Below are 13,096 nucleotides of genomic sequence, written 5' to 3' on the forward strand. Positions count from 1 at the left end.
TCATATGCAACCATAAATTACCACGTGTTGAGTTAGAAAGATGAAGAACTTGAAGCACAGAGCGCTTAAATGACTGAGCCAAGCTCACGCAGCGATGGGAACAGGGAGGCGCTCGCGGAAATTGAGCGGTCGCTGGTATTTAAAGCGTTGAGATTGGGGTTTCAAACGAGTCCCTTCGCGGCGCTCTTGTGTGCGTCACTTTGCGCACAGTCCCTTAGAGTGGGGCCGCTTGCTGTTATGAAGGGTGGAGGCGGGAGGGTTGAGCGCGCGCTCTAACAAGTGCTCCCTGGGTTGCGGGCCGGAAGCAGGAAAGCTAGCGCAGAGGGGCGCGTCTGAGCCGCGCAGGCCCGGAAACAGGGTGAGACTAACTCAGCAATGCAGCCAGTGACCCCTGACGAGCGGAATGGAACCTTCCTCCCTTCCTTTCACGCGCCGCTGACCCGAGCAGTGTGGGAGCGGCACGTGCTTTCAGTAGAGAGTCCGTCCAAGCAGCAGCGGCTATTGCAAGGGGTGGCTGCGGGAGGATGATGCGCAGCCGTTGTAGCTGTAGGTGGTGCTTTGAGGTGACCGTGTGCCCTCGGCTGCCAAACAGGCGCAAGGGGGACCTGCCCCTGATGGTCTTCCTCCGGCACTAGTCCCTGCTGCTACTACCTCCCTGGTTTTGCTGTATAGCAGGTACGGTCAGCTGGTTCTTCGCCATTTCCTGTGTAAGGGGAATTCATAGCATCAGAGAACAAAATATTGTATTAGTAGAGCCCTACAGTGGATACAAAATGTGTATCTGCATCTGATCCGTGATCAGCAAACGTCACTGGATATAAAGTGGAAATCTGCAGATTTGCAAGGCTCTAAGTATAAGGAGCGATCCTGCACTGGTGGGAGCAGAGGAAGGTGTGCAGGGGGATGTACTACAAATGATCAGGTATAGGGCTTCCAGCTGCTGTGATGCATTCAGGATTACTTGATTATTTTAAAAGAATCGGGGAGGTTACCAGACTGTAAAGATTTGTATAAAAAGGCACAGCCCCTTGTCAGTAGTGGATGCTCTGTATATATGTCAACTCTATAGATTTGTGAATTAATGTATGCTGAGATATTTGTATCTTAATAATGCGTTTTTCTATGGAAAAGTCTTTGCCATGGGATTCATAAATTTTATGCAAGTCCCAAAACGAATACACAACAAAAATCCAATAGAGGAGAAAGTAGCAAATGATTTGGGATTGTTTTTTTAAAACAAATAGTTTTCTAAAATCTCAAGTTTGAAGTTACAGAATAAATGTTTCATCTGTAATATTAATAACTTACTGAAGTAAAAAATAAGCTGCTTTGTATAAGGCATTTAGGTATAAATTTTTTACTTTCAAAACTTCTGTTGTCTTCCAAGAGGCTATGATTTCACCCTTGAATTTTATATACCCTAATGCAATTTAGATTATAATCTGACCCTAGGTCCTCTTGTTGTAACTTCTGAGAAAAGGCAACAATAATAATTGAAATATAAATATACCATAGCATAGTATGCATCAATCTCTAGTTGGGAAAATGTAAATAGGCACTTTATGTATATCTTGCTTAGTATTACTGAAGATTTAGGATAAATTATCTTCTTCTGGAGAAGAGTGCTGATATACCAGCTTTGCAGATCATAGAACTGCTTTATTTATGTTTCTCTTATAGACTTGTGTACTTGCACTTTCTGAAAATGAATGAATTTAAATATAAATTCCAGTACATTCCTTCCACAAACCTACATTTACCTGAGGAGATCACAACATCCTGATTTTATGCCTCTGGGACAGAAGGCTTTGAAACCCAAATTGCCAGCCTGGTGGAAATGTTTTTGGTTGAAGTGTACAGGTGCAAACTTTGTAAGTTCACAAGCAGTATCAAGAATAGAATCAGAACTCCTATGACTAACATTCATAAACAGGGTAGAATTTGCCACATTTCTTAGTGCCTTGAAATGGGCCCAGATCAAGATGAAGATGACTCATACAGCATAGGGGATGAAATCAGCCAAGAAAACAAAGAAAATGAAGAAAACCTTGCAAAGATGTCATTTCTGTTGCCCATGTACCAGATGCTTCATAACATAAGCCCTGAATGCTGTGATGTGAACCTGGGGAGTTACCGTGATAATCCTAATGGCTCTCATTCTTGTAAGGTAAACACACTGAAGAAGAAGCAGGTCAGTTTCAGCTTGAGGAGCCCTGCTTTGTGGTGCCTAATCACCTCTCATATTCCACAGACCCCAATGAATCTAAAAAAAGCAAAGATGAGGAGGAAGCCCAATTTGAACATCTCATGTGACTTGGCCTGTGTTGCATTTCCAGCATTAAAACTCAAACCTTAAAGGTAGAAGTGAAAACAACTAAAGTTGAAGTAAAAGTCAGAAGAAGGTCAAACTTGAAAACAGTGGCTTAGCTCAGCCTTTGAAAGGTATTTGCACTTTAAAACCAAGTGCTGAAAGAATACAACACTGCAACATATGTGACCAAGAACTGAAGTCAAAAGGTGCTTATAAAATCCACGTTAAATGTCATGATGGGGATGAGGGCTTCAAATGTGTTTATTGCAGTTGCTGCATGACTGAATGGAACTTAATGAAAAATAATTTAAAAACACACAAGCCGGTAAAAGAGAGCTACCAGTGTCTGATTTGCAAGAGAGTTTTTATGTCGCCAAGTTCATGGAAAATGCATAGGAACAACCATCATGGAAAATGTAATCTCTTTCTATGCACAAAGTGTTCATCTCTTTATGAAACTGAGCAAGTGAGAAATCTGCATATATCTTTCCATTATGGTATCTTGTTTAAATGTCTGCAATGTGATTTTATTGGTAAGTCTCAAACATTTATTTTTCTCATACTTTCACCCTCATTGTAAACCCATCTGTAAGCATAATGTATATTGAGAGTTACAAAGATGTACTTTAAGAGTTTCAGCATGTAGTACAGTGGTTCTCAACTCTGGTCCACCACTTGTTCAGGGAAAGCCCTGGCGGGCTGAGCCAGTTTGTTTACCTGCCGCATCCACAGGTTCGGCTGATCGCAGTTCCCACTGGCTGCGGTTTGCCGCTCCAGGCCAATGGGGGCTGCTGGAAGTGGTGCGGGCCAAGGGATATGCTGGCTGCCCTTCCTGCAGCCCCCGTTGGCCTGGAGTGGCTAATCGCGGCCAGTAGGAGCCGCGATCAGCTGAACCTGCAGACGCGGCAGGTAAACAAACTGGCCTGGTGCACCGGGGCTTTCCCTGAACAAGCGGTGCACCAGAGTTGATAACCACTGATGTAGTATGATACAATCTGTGATGAGCTATAACAAATAATCTTAGTGTTACTGGGAAATTTGTTACAGGCAGGAACAATACAAATCTGTGTGTTGAATAAGCTTTTGTAAATGTACCTTTTTATGAAAATGTTACTCTGCTCTACAGAATTACATCTCATTTTAAACTATAATCTGTGGATTCTAAATATTTGTTTTTATTTAAAAAAAAAAAAAAGTTGGACTTTTTTTAACTTCTCCTGGACTATTAGGACTTGAAAGTCATGTCACATGTAATGGGAAAAGTAACTTTACGTGGATTTACTCTGTCTGTAGTTTAATAACACTTTGCTATTTTTATCTTTAAACAGCTATATTCCCACTATAAACATTAACTAATACTTACTTGGCTGTGATGTAACTGTTACCTACATTTTATGAATAGGGAAACAAAATGTATAGCTGAAAACAAGGAAGATTGTTGAACATGGTTAAATGTATAATTTTAGAAGAATTAGTGATATTTTCTGTATTTACTTCTATTTGTTTCCTCTGACGCTGATACATTTCAATGATCTATGGCTTTTTGACACAGACGGAGAGTGGAACAAGGTCTACAAGCATCTCTGCACCCACAACTACAGTTCCAGACCACGTCCGTGCACCGAATGTGAAAGATGGTTCTTCCAAATGTAGGTAGCTCTTTAATTTATATGCTTTACTAGGTGTTTGTCTCTTTTTTTTTCTAGCTTCTTGGTTATTAAAATACAGCAAACTATTTCATAAATATTTGTTAAAATCAATAATTTGTTGGGTTTTTAATGCTGTATCCTATTACTGTAAATAGTGATGTTCAGGGAATGGTACAGCCCTACATGTGACTATTTAGTATAAAAGGGTTAAGGAGTGGGAGTGTTAAAAGAAAAAAACAGGTTTTTAAAAATAATGTGGTGGGATTTGCTGTGTTCGGGAAACACCACATAATGTTGCTGCAATCCGAGGGATAGAGAGCACTATAGTGGCTCCCTATCACAGAGACATGAGGTGGGGAAAAGGTAACTTGGGCTCTGAATACAAAGGATCTTATGCTGTTATGGGAAAGAGAGGTGAAAACTGGGATTGAGATTTGGGGTGGGCAAAAAGACTGGAATTGGGTGGGTGAACAGACTGGCACTGGGAACCAGAGGGGCCAGGGGATGGAGGGGAGAGAACTGGGGGAACATATCTGACACCGGGAAACTTGTGGGGAGAACTGGGACTGGCTGAGTAGAAAGTCTGGGACAAGAACTGAGTGGGGACAAGAACTGGGAGCCAGTGGTGATGGGACACATGGGCAGAGGAGGGCAACTGGTGGCCAGGGTGAGGGGAGAGACAGATCAGATATGGGCTGTGGGGGACGCTGTGGCTTGCTGGACAAGGTGCCTGAGGGTGGGAGTGGGTTGGGTGAGGGGAGACTGGAACAGGGATTCTGGAGGGATGAGACTAGCTTGGCAGGGATTCTGGCATTTTTCTAACTTCTTTCTCTTTTTTGAGCGCTTAACTTTGCAACCTTAATCTTTGAATGCAACATTTGTGCGTGATATATTAAGGAGATTTGGGGGAAATGGCAAGATTAGTAACTTTTAAAGAAAACTGACAAAAATCCATCAACTTTAGCAATATGTGCTGAATGCCATTAGCAACCAAGCTATAAGAGGCATTCAGCACGTTGTTAATTAAAAGCTCACAAATTTCTCCTTAAGTCCTGGGACATTCAGACCCTCTTGGGTCGCCGGCTTCAGCTCCATCATGACACCTTGTTGGTGATGTCATATTGACCACCGCACCCCTCTGAAGCATGGAGCTGGCATATATTGTGGGTGGAGGGTCAAGTAAGTGCCGTTTTATTTTTAACATCTTGAATAATTTTTTAATATTTTATCCCAAAAGGGATAAAATATTTTAAAATCTTTGCAAAACTGTGTAATATAACTAAAAATGGGCATTTTTCTGCCCCGTCTACTATAGTGGTTGGCTGAGTAATCCAGCCTTTGTGATACTGACACTACAATGCTTGCTGGGGCATCACACTAGAGAATTGGCAATCCAGGTGAGGCTGGATGGCATTGGCTGAAGTGGGGGAGAAAAAGACACACACTTTTTTTCCCCCTAGGTAACAATGTGCTGAATGACAGGTTTCAGAGTAACAGCCGTGTTAGTCTGTATTCGCAAAAAGAAAAGGAGTACTTGTGGCACCTTAGCGACTAACCAATTTATTTGAGCATAAGCTTTCGTGAGCTACAGCTCACTTCATGTGCTGAATGCCTCTCTTCTTTACCAAGCTGTTGCAGGGCATTTAGCACATATTGCTAAAGTTGATGGAATTTCACAGGTCCCCTCCTAATACTGTTGTTTTGTCTTGGGATTGGTTATATTAATCACTAATATTTTCATGTAATAGCTAATATCTCATTTTCTGTTTTTCTTCGCTTCCTACACTTTCAAGATTTTTGTTGTTGCTAAAATAATGAGCTCATTCAAGCGTGATAAACCACAAACAAACTCTCAGTGAATACGAGGTGAACAACTAAAATATGGTTATGATACCAGGTGTCAAATAAAATAGTTCTCTATGAAGTTATACTATACTTGCCACAAATGAAAGTATTCTTACTCAAATTTATTTGCTTCTGTTTTCACACTGACATGCAAACATCAGCTTCCCCTTCCCTCCCAAAAGGCCCTTGCCAGATCTTTTTAAACATATGATATGACAGTGCAAACAAAATAAGCTTATCTATGTTGGTCCTGGGATATTAGAGACCAAGTGGGTGAGGTAATATCGTTTATTGGACCAACTTCTGTTAGTGAAAGAGACAAGCTTTTGAGCTTCACAGAACTGCTCTTCAGGACTGGGAAAGATAGTATCACAGCTAAATACAAGGTGGGAACAGATTGTTTAGCATCAGTTGTTAACACGCTTTTTGAGGAGCCATTCGAGGTGAAGTGGCCCATTAACACCTCTTCAGTTATAGGACAAAAAATATGCTAAGCAATCTGTTCCGCCTTGTATTTAGCTATGACAATCTGAGGGTATGTCTACACTGCAACATAAACTCGTGCTTGAGCCTGGGCTCAAGCCTAACCCTCTTCCACCTACACTGAAAGTGTGCTAACCCAGGGCTCAGACCCAGGGTCCCAACCCTGCAGGGCTGGAGGCGCCGAGCTTGAGTCAAGCCAGCACCAAGGGGCCAAACACTTTTGCTTTGCAGTGAAGGTGCAGCCTAAGTACCTTTCCCAGACCTGAAGAAGAGTTCTGTGTAGCTTGAAAGCTAGTCTCTCTCACCAACAAAAGTTGGTCCAATAAAAGATATTACCTCACCCACTTTGTCTCTCTAAGATTATTTTACTCCTTCGAAGCTTGACAAAATATACTGCCTATATAACTCTTCACATACTATTGTGCCTATGCTTATTTTCAAAGATAATATCTTTTATTAATGCAAAAATGTGCCTATGACCTGGTTTGATCTTGATGCCAGTTTTGCGTGAGAGAGTTATTTTCACAAGCTTTGCATGATGGTTCAGATTTCAAATGCCGTAGTAACAGTTTAGTGGTTTTTGGCAATAATACATAAGAAGTATCTGTATTTGAACAACATGATAAAATAATAAAAGTTTAAGGGTAAAATGATAAGGCTAAATTCATTCCTACTGTAATTAATTTAATTAACCTCAGTAGAATTACACCAACAATAAATGTTGCCTGTCATGCTTATCTGTATATATTATTTTATCATTCAAGGTTAAACTGAAGACGTATCTAATGCTATATATTGAAGGAAAGCTGAACACATTTCCATAAAAATATTTATTTAAAAAATGTCATGAATTATCATGAATCCATTGGGTTCCAAGATTGCAGCTGCAGTTTCAAAGTGTACGTAAAAGACTCTCATCCTAAAGAGTTTTGCCCTCCACCCTTGACTCTCTTTTTCCTGCGTTTCAACTAGTTGAATTCAAGAAGACACTGTCTCTGGAAAGAAGGGTTATACTTTGTATCTTTTTATAGCCTCCCCCTATTTAAAGTGGTAATGTTTTTCTGACTGATTATCACAGTATTTTAAAAACACAAAAATCCACACACTTTTAAAGACGAGGTCACCACATGAGTGGTATTGAAGTCCCTTAGCTCAATGGCAGGTCAAAAGTAGTCATCTAACTGTATATTATTGGTATATTGCACAGCAGAAAAAGAAAACTGGTTTAGATTAAAAACAAAGGTTGACTTTTCAATAACTATAAAAAATCAGTACCAGAAAAGCAGAACCAGAAAGCAAAGTCCTGGTTCCTAAAACATGCTATTTTATTTGTAAGGGCTTGTCTACACTGGCAATTTACAGCGCTGCAACTTTCTTGCTTGGGGTGTGAAAAAACACCCTTCCCCCTGAGCGCAGCAAGTTTCAGCGCCATAAAGCACCAGTGTAGACCGTGCACCAGCGCTGGGAGCCACGCTCCTTTTGTAGGTGTTTTTTTAAGAACACTGGGAGAGCTCTCTCCCAGCGCTACACCACAACCACACAAGCCACGTTAAAGCGCTGCTGCGGCAGTGCTTTAGCGTTGCCTGTGTAGACTAGCCCTAATACTCCACAAGTACTCATTGTGGGTTCCTAATTGTCTTCTGCAGCACTAACTGTTCCCAGATAGTAACAATTGTTGGACCTGGTTTATCCTTCGGTCTTCACCTTAAGAATGGTACTATACTGGTATATTATGAAAGTATTACTGGAACGATGCTGGTTCTGGTGGGACCCAACTGAGAGTGCCAATTCAGGACAAATTGCTTAAAGCAGGGCAGTTACAGCCCGAGGCTGGGGTCTCTGTGCACACCAAGGCAAACCAAACCAGCCAAACAGAGAAGACTTTGGTTTTACCCCACTGGCTAACCACAAGTCACACAATCAATTCCCTTAAACACTCCAGTTTCCCAGTATCACCACCAATGCCACTCGTTATGGGGACCAATGGTTATGAAAACCAATACCCTTGTAAAAGAAAAAAGGTTTTCTCGATCCTAAAGGACCAAGCCCCAGACCCAGGTCAATATACAAATCAGATCTTACCCACAAATCAAGCTGTTGCCAATCCTTTAGAATCTAAAGGTTTATTCATAAAAGGAAAAAGATATAGATGAGAGCTAGAATTGGTTACATGGAATCAATTACATACACTAATGGCAAAGTTCTTGGTTCAGGCTTGTAGCAGTGATAGAATAAACTGCAGGTTCAAATCAAGTCTCTGGAGTACATCCACAGCTGGGATGGGTCATCAGTCCTTTGTTTGGAGCTTCCATTTGTAGCAAGTTCCTCCAGAGGTATGAAGCAGGACTGAAGACAAGATGGAGATGAGGCATCAGCCTTTTATAGGTTTCAGAGTAGCAGCCGTGTTAGTCTGTATTCGCAAAAAGAAAAGGAGTACTTTTCTTCTTTTGTAGTCTTTTCCAGGTGTAAGATCAAAGAGGTGTTCTTACTGTGGAAAATTACAGCAAAATGGAGTTTGGAGTCACTTGAGCAAGTCCCTGCATACTTTGCTGAGTCACAAGGTGTATCTGCCTTCTCTGGATGAGTCATTTGTATAGCTGATGGTCCTTAATGGGCCATCAAGCAGGCTAGGCAGAGCTGACACCAACTTGTCTGGGGTGTTACCCAGATGCATAGCATAAGTTTGAAATACAGACAGTATAGAATCAGTATTCATAACTTTAACTACAAAAATGATACACACATATAGAGAGCATAATCATAACCAGCAAACCATAACCTCTCCATAGACCCCCCACTTATACGACAACCTTTATACAATATTTGTTGCAAATATATAAAAGTGGTCGCAACAGTGATCTATACAGTTATAGATTGTCAATAACGTCACAACTACTTTCAAGAATGCTAACCTCACCTTGTAGAGTGTGAGTAAAAATTATATATAAATACCGTACTGTAAGACATTTGCTTATCCATATTTTTGTAATATTTTAAAAAAACCAGTTACTAGATTAATATAATTTCAAGGAAACAAGTTAAATATAACTTTGTCCTGTGTCTAAGTTCTAAATGTTTGAACATCTTATCTAGTTGCCTGTGGGAGTCTTTGTGTGTATGTGTGTTTATACATATTTTTAATTTCATGTATATAGCATGGAATTGTGATATGTTAACAAGTCACTTGCTCACCCATGAAACTATTTCTAAAATACAATTACATCTTCACCTACCTTTTTGAGAATGTTTTATCCCAAACTAATAAGATGTTTTCCGCCACTGAAGATAATAAAGTTTATTTTGATTGACTTGCACTTTTTTTGGTAGGCGGAGGGAATTCTTAAGTCTAATTCTGGCTTGGGTTTGCTAATTTGCTTATTTGTATTTCTTTACTGTCCACCCAGAGCTGAGCTGAAAGAGCATATGGCAAAACACAGAACTCCCAAACCCTTCCTATGTTCATTATGTGGCCAAGCATTTAAATATACACATCAAATGAGCAGGCATCAGAAACATGTCCATCAAAGACAGAAAGTGAAAGAGATGAAGAAAAGAAAGAGAACTGAGAATAGTCTTGTGCGCTCCGATACAAAAAGAACAAACTAGAATAAAAAAGAACTCAAATGAATTTGTGTGCAGCATCTGCAACAGGTAAGGCCTATGCTACGATTAGGTTCAAGCTCTGTTTTATGCTTGCAAGTAGTCCTATAGACTTCCATTTTAGGACTATTATTCAAGTACTGTTATTCGCCATGGGCAATATTTTCAGAGAGAGGGGCCCACAGTTAATCTAAAATAGGCACTCTCTTGGCATGGCTTTGTATACAAATAGGTCTGTAGTTGGGCTACTCACATGAACAAGCTGCGGAGTTGGCGGGGACTGTTACCACACACGCATGATTTTCTTATGGAGTTTTTCTTTTACATTTTATCAATACTTTGTTATATACTGTAGATTTTATAGTTGAGACCTTTTAAAAATATTAACTGAATGTGGGTGAGACTTACTGTGTTTGTGTGTCTATCATTATGGACCTCATTTTCAGAAAGAGACCTGATGTCTGCAAAAATGTATGGTTACATGTGTTACAATCTAATAATGTTAGATTAAATGTTACATGCTGGGTGAAACCTTTTTAAGAACTGAGTTTAAAAAAAAAAAAACTCCATGAGGTCGATGAATCTGAACGCACCCTTCAATTAGCATAACATAAATACTCCCACCCTTCCCCCCCAACCTAAAACAAAAGGGTTTTGTGAACCTGCCCATGGGTTTTAGACTGGGTGGGCAGAGGGGCTTTTGCTGACTATATTTTTTTGGGTGGGGAGAGTGAGAAAGGAGAATAGAAACTGAGAGGCAAAAGGCAGGCAAGCCAGCCAAGCAACTATCTGCGAGTATGAGAGATGACCCTGGAAAAAGCTAGAGAGTTTTTGCGGTCTGGTGTTGGCTAAAGAGGCTTGGGGCTGTAAACTAAAAAACGATTTTTTGGTTACTGAATTCCTGAATACTGTTTTCTGTGAGAACCTTTGTATATTCCAGAAGGGGGCAGCAAAGGGTTAGTATTGTTTTGTTCTTCCTTACAAATACTGTTTTTATTTAATGCTTTACTCATTATGTAAATTTAAATACAGAAAACACATAACAATCACAAAGCTCCAGTTTACATATATGGAAATTCAGAGTTAAGGATGTACCTCTGTGCTTTTTTTTCATTTATGCCTTGGTATTTCAGTGCGCTTGTAACAGTGATTTCCCCCCCCCAGTACAGTATGTCTGATACAAAACCAGGGCGACTTAGTGTGCGATCTGCTAGTGTGGTGTTCATTCAAACCCTGGCTTGCCATGCAGTAAGTCTCCATGCGGACATCCTTAAACAGCTTATGGAAATTTACCAAATCATTAATTTGGAGTATAAATATTGTTCAGTGATCACATTTGCAGTTGCTAATTGATATCTAATATGATAAGTTTAAGTGCCCTAGAGAGATTACTTTCCTATGCATGTCATGTAGAATTTGGAAAAAAAGCCAGGTGCTAGATTTCAGTGAAACATCTGGCATTAACTGAGTACTAACAGATAATTTCTTTTTCTGTGACTTGAAATAATGTTAGTTGAATTTAAATATTTCATTGGTTTTGTTTTAAATTGTTTTTTCCTGATTATGTTAAAAGAAGAGACGTGATCTGATTCTGCTAAAAGGAGCATATTTATATTTTACTCAAGAAACCTACTTTTTCAGAACAGCCTGTGAATTTTTACCACATCACAACCAGTGATTTTGATATTAATGTATATTTTTATTTTTAAAAAGTTCTTTTTAAGGAGAAATATTCATACTTGGAACTTCTGCGACCCGTATGGTAGAGAAGCTGGATTTAAAGTCACAGGATTGCATTTAAAGGTACCTGGAACCAATCCTGCTCTTGTTGAAACTAATGGGAACAAGATCAGGCCAAATGTCAAGTCAACTTTGACCAAAATATAATAGCTTTTTTTTTCTTTTACACCAAAAAAGTCTTCATAAAGCCTAAGATTAAATGAAATGGTTCTTATTATTTTTTTTAATTCTAGTGGAAACCTTTTTAAACTAATATTCTTTTATTTAAACTAATAATTTAATATAAAATTAATATTTTAAACTAATATAATATTAGCCACCCAGTTATTGCCGTATCATGCAAATATATTTCATAAAAGTGAACCTGATGAGAAACTAACCAGCAACACAAATTAATCTGTCTAGTCCATTCCATTGATCAATCTGAGAGAAATTCAACAAGTAAACATCACAAATAATAAAAAGTAAATTAGACTTTAAATTGCTTTGATTATTAAAACTGAACAAGTGTTTGTTTTTAGCATAAATAAGGACCTTTCCTACTTGTGAACTTATGTAATTATTGTACACACAGTCCATGACAGTCTGGTGAATTTTAAGCTGTTTTGTGCTTAGAGGGCTAAGAGTGAAAAAGCAGAAGAAAATAACTTAATTCACTAGAATGCAATCCTTGCTTATTTGGAAAACGTGGTCTTAAAAAAAAAAAAAATGTTACTTTCTCCAAGTATGAACAAGTATGATCTCCCTTCCTCCATGTTGCCTGCTTATTTTTCTCTGTGATCCTAGACTCCCCAGGGAGCCTTCAGGAGCTGGTTGGTTGGAGATCAGCTGGGAGGTGGCAGTCTTTAAGTTGCAGCTGAGGTCACTTAGCAGGTAGCCATTGCAGAGCTGAGAGAGGTGCTATAACTTAATTCCCCATGCTGAGCTTTAGCGGCTAGCTCTTATGTAAAGAGGGCGGCAGGGTTACCTGCCAACAGGGTATTGAATGGGGGCACCAGCTCTCTAGGGTGGAATGTTCTTTTGTTAGGTATGACGTGTATTATGTTTCATCTTACGCTGACCCTTTAAAAACGTGTCTCTTACGGTGATCATGCAGAAATGTTATGGATCCTGAGATTTTTTTGAGCAAGGCAACCTATGTTGCTATGAAAAGAAACATGGGAATCTTATATTAAATGCACAGGACTCTTTTTTTTTTTTTTTTTTTTTTTTTTTTTAAAGGTGTCTGAAATATCCCTATGGTGTACTGTTTATTTTCCTCTTAAGGGTGAAAATGAGTTGTCCCAGCTGTAATTACATGTAATCTCAGTATTTTTCTCTCCTTATACTTATAGTCATAAATCATCTCCTCCTAGCATTATATTTAAAAAAAATCCAGAGATCAATATCTATGGATCTTTTGGTCATTCTATGCCACAAACACCTAAGATGAGACCACAAGGTTATTGGAGTCTTCATGTGTCCCCTT

General features: G+C 39.4%; 1 pseudogene; it reads left to right on the top strand.

The window, feature by feature from the left end:
• Positions 1–364: 364 nt before the first annotated feature.
• LOC140907045 (zinc finger autosomal protein-like) overlaps positions 365–13,096 on the top strand; it is a 33,221-nt pseudogene continuing 20,489 nt past the window's right edge.

This window comes from Lepidochelys kempii, chromosome 2, assembly GCF_965140265.1.
Source record: "Lepidochelys kempii isolate rLepKem1 chromosome 2, rLepKem1.hap2, whole genome shotgun sequence".
In the NCBI taxonomy this organism is placed as follows: Eukaryota; Metazoa; Chordata; order Testudines; family Cheloniidae; genus Lepidochelys; species Lepidochelys kempii.